The 6,243-nt window shown below is 35.2% G+C and overlaps 1 protein-coding gene across 1 annotated transcript in view; it reads right to left on the bottom strand.

Annotated features, from left to right (window-relative positions):
- Mpp6 (membrane palmitoylated protein 6) overlaps positions 1–4,113 on the bottom strand; it is a 95,907-nt gene extending 91,794 nt beyond the window's left edge. The window contains exons 1-2 of the mRNA XM_023709877.1: positions 4,024–4,113; positions 1,939–2,033 (exon numbers count right to left, since the gene is read on the bottom strand). The gene's annotated coding sequence lies outside the window, so the exon portion shown is untranslated. The remainder of the gene's footprint in view (positions 1–1,938; positions 2,034–4,023) is intronic.
- Between the last annotated feature and the right edge of the window lie 2,130 nt (positions 4,114–6,243).

Below are 6,243 nucleotides of genomic sequence, written 5' to 3'. Positions count from 1 at the left end.
AAAAAAAAAAAAAAAAAACAAATAGCAAGGCCATGGGGCATGAGGTGGTACCTAAGCCCTTTGAATATCACATCCCACCACAGTGCACCTTAGATGCTGGACATGAAACTACAGGGTTTAGCATCTGCTGAGTTTGGTCTTGCTTTGGTCTGGTTTCTGTCTATTCTTTTATGCTTCCTTTTTGGAATAGGAATATTTATCCTGTGCCCTCATACACTGGAAGTATTTCACTTTCGTTTTTATTTTTATAGGGTGTCTCAGTTATTTTTTCCTCACTGCTGGGATAAAATACCCAAGAACCAAAAGTATGGAAGGAAAAGTTTACTTAGCTCACAGTTTGTGGAGGTTTCAGTCTATACTTGGCTGGCTCCCAGGCAAAGTGGCACATGGTAGAAAGCAGTTTATGGCAGCAGAAAATAGCCAAGAGCAAAGAAGGGGCAGCGGCTGTGGCTTTTAGCCAACCTCTCTCCCCTCCTAGGGCTGAGGGTGTAGAACTCACAGAAGGTCCATGCTCTTCCCTTGTACAGGATGAGGATGTTTACAAATTAAGAATCCTGGCCCTTTACTTAGTCACTTAATTAAACTTTTAAACATCTCAAGTTGACACAATGTATCAACCAGTACCTAGACATAGCTATGAGTTTGCCTTGAGTCTCAAAGGAGACTTTGGACTTAGACTTTTTAGCTATCTTGAAACTGTTAAAACTTTGGGGATTCTTAGAGATGGAGTACACATATTTTGTATAGTGTAATGGACATGAGCCTTTTGATGGAATGTTATGATTTAATTTTAAAATATCCCCCAAAGTCTCATGTTTGGATGTTGGACCTGGTCCGAAAAGGGTATGTCACTAGGGGCATGAATTACTAGGGTATGTTCTTGTTCCCAGCTCCTCCATTCTCTCTTTGCTTCCTGACAATGATATGAGCAGTTAGATTTCTCCTTCTACGACGCAGCCAACATAGATTAACCCAGCTAAAATAAACCACTCCTCATTTAAGTTGAAGTATCAAGTATTTTGTACCAGTGATGAGAAAGTAGCTAATACATTAAATAACCCTGGTTTTGTTCCCTATGGCCCCAAAGCATTAGAGGAGTAATTTAGATATGTCAAAGAAAAGCAAGAAAAAGTTTCCCTTAATGGAAGTTCTTAGGAGAGGAAAAGCAATCCTATGCTGAGGTTACCAAAATCTCTGGTAGAAACAAATCTTCTGCGAAATTGTGAGGAAAGAAAATGAAATCCTTGCTAGTTTTGCAAAAGAAACTGCAGAGATAATGGTCACAGTGCCTGACATTTGCTTAAAGATAGAAAATGCATTAAATCTGTGTATGTATAGAAGCAAACAGTATACACAGGGTTTAGTACTATTTCAGGTTTTAGATGTCTATTGGAGGTTTGGAATGTATCTTCTACATTATCACTATAAGTAATTACTGTACTTGTTTCGTGTATGCTCCTTTATTTTCTTTATTAAATTATAGCCTCTCAATAAACAAGAGCTTACTCTTTTATAGCTTTCAATATAGTGTCTTGTGTACCACAGATACTCAACAAATTCTTAGCAAATCATTTCTCAACTAGTACACTACCAATTGCATTCCAACACTGAACTATGGCTCAAAAAAATCACTGACCTCAAATCAATGTGTTATGTTATACTAAAATTAAATACTATAATAAAATTATAACATTTTATAAAAATATAATGCTTTATTATGTAATTATATATTATATAATATTTGTATGTCTTATATAATTATATATAATTATATAATTATATGTCTTGTTATATAAAATGTTTTATAAACTAGAATAAACAAATCTGTAACTTTTCATTCTTACCTCATTCAACATGCTCTAAATCAGCAAAACATTACAGAATGTATAAAATACTGCATTAAAAATAAGCACAGAAGTTGGGATTGGTGCTGTACACCTGTAATCCTAGCACTGTGGGATGCAGAGGCAGGAGGATTGCAAGCTTGAGAATTGAAAGTCAGAGGATAGCCTGGGCAATTCTGGGAGACTGGTCTTGTAATATAGTTCAGTGTTAAGGTCTTCAGCTCAATCTTCAGTACCCACCATCACCACCAAAAACCAAAACCCAAAATCCCCAAACCAAATAACATTTTTAAAGGTAAAAAGAAAGTGAGAAACAAATTTTCTTCTTTCCCATTCTAAGGCCTCTCAGTCATCTCTTCTGCGCATGAAGGTAATAAGGTAGTGGGATACAGGAATACCACAGAGAATTCTAGCATAGAACATTAAAATATAACATTATAACTTTTTATAAAAATTTCAGTTCAAATATTAGAAAATTTTGATCCTATGTGTCAGATGAAAATCTTTCATACTTTACTAGTTATTTAATGAAGTTTCAGAAATTTAGAAACTTTGAAAAAGTTAATTTAGAACTTGGAAAAAGTTCCTAACAAAGGGCTGGCCAGATAGTTCAGCGGATTAAAGCATGTGCTTAGGCAGATGGCAGGACCAGGTTTGATCCCCGTGCCATGCTATGCTGTGCCTGCCCCATCACTGGGGCGTGCTGAGACGGTGATTTGAGACTGGGTGTGGTGGTATGCGCCCACCTGTAATCCTGGCACTTGGGAGTCTGAAAACTGGAGAATCACTATGAGTCTAATCAGTACAGTAAGACTCTGTAGACTCTGTACTAAATACATTTTTTTTTTTAAAAAGAAAAAGTTCCAACCTTGATAAAAACACAGATTATATATGCCCCAAATGATAGATATTTAAACTTACATTTTGGGTTTTAAACTTTCATTTCTCACCTGAAAGATGTTTTGACTATAAGAAATTTAATATGCAATTTGTTCAAAGTGTGTGAAAGAGCACTCTAAATAGATGAAATTACAACTGAAAACTGGTACTATTTTAATTGCAAATTTCTTTGTAGTAAGTATAAACACTATGGACAACTGGGTATCCACACCAGTTCTCATTTCTAGCAGTTAAGGTACCAAGGCTTTAAAAAATATTGGGAACAATATGGAATAAATATGTAACAATTTGTGTCTTTTACACATTTGAAAAGTTTAAATATAGTTGCAAATATGACAAAATGTTTCATAAGCCTGTCTCTATACTGATAATTTTCTGCTTTAAAACTTAAATAGTTTGATAGAACAATATTAATGTTGTAGCTTATCATTTAGACTCAGTGAAAAGATATGGCCAGTGTCCTCGTTATTGCTTGCCTGCATATATTCAATATTGGTAACCCTGCACAAAATAATGTGACAATCATTTCTCACATACTATTTCCACAGATCTTTCAATGTCTTCCTCTATTCTTACCTCTACTTTTTCGATATTCACAGACTTCCCTGGTCCTAAAAAAATAAAAAAAATGCTTTATAATGTAGCTGTAGAATTCTCTGTCTACCCTCTTCTTGGGTTATCTCATATTCCCTATCTTAAACACTTACCATACTAAACTGACAATGTATTTTGTTAAAAAGGAAAAGAGAAACTAATGTCTCTGGCTTACTAACAATGCCTTCCACTTGTAGAATTAAATACATCAGCATCATTCTTCATGTCCAATCTCAGGAGAAAACATTCCCTTCCTCTTCTACAAGGTTTAACTGTACAGGGAGTCATATCCGTCCTGTCCACTGCTGGGCTCATGACCTATGGATTGTTCCTTTTTTACTACTTCAATATTTTTTCTTTGCTTGATATTTCCCATCTTGAAGTAATTACTTTTAATTACCTTTTAAGTCACATCCTTACTTCCATCCTTTTTCCAATACCATGCTTCTCTATGGAATAGCTACTCTGTGTCATCTTTTCAGTTCTTCACTCAATTATAGGTCTTCTCAAAGTTCTTAAATAAGATTAAGAATAGCCTGACAAATCAGTCACATAATCTACCCTCTTAAGACTACCACTGCCACTGGTATTACTCAAGTTTTCATTCTTTTCTCAAAAGAGCCTAACTATTTCTAAGACATCAACTAGTTTTCATCTGATTTCCATTCTCAGTTATGGTACTAACCTTTGTCCAGCTGCCTTCTTAATGTATTTCCCCCTGAGAGGCCCAAAGATGGTAGCTTTACTTTATCATTTTCAAAACTACTCATTCACCCTACCAAGCCTATTCCTCCTACTATGGATTCTGCCTGTCATATGTATTATGACATCACTATCTGCTCATTCTCTCCAAAGTTTATAATCTCAAAACATGAACTTTTTCATCTCTATATCCTTTAGATATCTCATTCTTCTTCAAATCTTTTTCTTTTATCTTATTAAAATCTCAAAGTTATCACAATTTCCAGTTCCCAACCTTTGGTAGAGTTTTGACCTACTCTTGCCTATTAAATGGTCTATTAGTCCTCCATCATTCCCCACTACAGTCCATGCTTTGAAAATGCTGTGACAGAACAAAAGATAATCTACAGAGATCCTTTTTAAACACAGATCAAATAATACAGTCCCTAATGTGCTCTGAGGATGTAGTAGGCCTGCTTTAAAGAAACTTTTGCTGACCTAATCTTTAATTAGCAACAAGTTAAAGTGTCATTATTTATATAAAGAAGGTACTATTATAATTTACTTATTTTAAAAATAATTTTATTGAGAAACAGAGAGCAATGAGACAGTTTCAAAACCGATAAGGACAGTTCCAATAATTAATAAATTGCACATTGTTGCCTTCATAGTGGTTATTCACAGTACAAGATGCAGACATGATACTCTGTCCAAACATTATTAGCACAAGTCTTTCTTCTCATTGAATTAAAATATAGTTGTATATCTATCCTAACTATTTTGAATATACAGATACAAAACGGTCCTTCATTTGTACTGGCCCCCCCTTTTTTTTGTTTAGTTTTGTCAGAGATGGGTATTCCATTGTCATTTAAATATTGTGTATGTGAATTTAGCAAAATAATCCAATATAGTCAGTCCAGTAGTCCATAACAGTAGTGGGTTATCTGTAGGACTGGCAATGTCAGAAGTTGTTGATTTGAGCCTTTTACAGCTCAGCATATTAATATGGCTTTACTTTTTATACATCCTTTTTATACTTTTCTGCTGGATGGTTAAGACCAAGATAAAGCAAGACCTATATAACAAGAAATGTAACTTTTGTATCTGCCAAGGTCAGACAAATCTCAGGATTTACTCCGAAACCCTGTACCACAGTTTATAGATCCTTTGTCAGTGTCAGCCATGTGGATGAGTCACAGCCATTGCTTGAACAATTTGCTCTCTGTGAAAGCCTGAGCGAATGTATTCTCCCCAGGTGACTCTCACAGTCTACATCATCAATCACTTTCCTCTGCAGCCCCATGATCTCCTTGATCAGAAAATTTGGGACATAACTGAATTATAGGTACTGTTATAATTTAATCATAACTGAAAGTATTTTCACCCACCTAATTAGGACTAATAAATATGAACTATGACTACAGGATCACTGTCATACTTTGTTAAATAAATTTTATTCTTTTCTAGCATCTCAAACTCTATATATAATTTTAGAATGAACATCATGGAGAGTTCATTTTCAAAAAAAAAAAAACCCACTTATTTTATATATGCACTTAAACCACTAGAATTCGTAACAGATCCACCGATAAACTGGTTTTTAAACTAAATCATGATGAAACTGAAGAAAAGCCACCTAACCCCTCCCCACCCCATTCTGTCCACTGCTATCCACTGGCTACTTTAAGCCACCACCATCTTTGCTATAGCTGTCATTTGATTGGTTCCTTATTTTTTCTGTAGTTCTCAATATACAGCCACCATTTTAAAAGACATACAATTACTCTGTTAAAATTATGTTACTGTCCTTCCAAAACTGTCCAGAGGCTTTCCACTTGCACTTATAAAACCATCCACACTCTTACTCACTCATGATGCCCAGTGCCTCACAATGGGCACACCATCTATGTAACTTCTGCCCATTGATCTCTAGCCAGTGCCCTCTGTTTTCTTCCAAAATACCCGTCATAACCTGTCTTTCATTTTTCATCTTTACTATCTCTTGTTCTCAGTGTGTGAAATGACACCCTTAAAAGCCACATATATATTATTCTCTTTGTTATTGTATAAATTTCACTTCCCAGAAAGCATACCCCAACATCCAAGCTGAACCAGCATCTCTACCACATGCACAGCCTCATAGCTCTCTCCATCCTGCTGCCTTGATTTTCATCATTATACTCACTGAAATTACTCATGTTTTGCCTTTCTTGTGTAGGAC

The sequence above is a fragment of the Octodon degus genome, unplaced genomic scaffold, assembly GCF_000260255.1.
Source record: "Octodon degus isolate 3935 unplaced genomic scaffold, OctDeg1.0 scaffold00015, whole genome shotgun sequence".
Classification (NCBI taxonomy): Eukaryota; Metazoa; Chordata; class Mammalia; order Rodentia; family Octodontidae; genus Octodon; species Octodon degus.
This window is presented reverse-complemented; position numbering and strand designations above follow the sequence as displayed.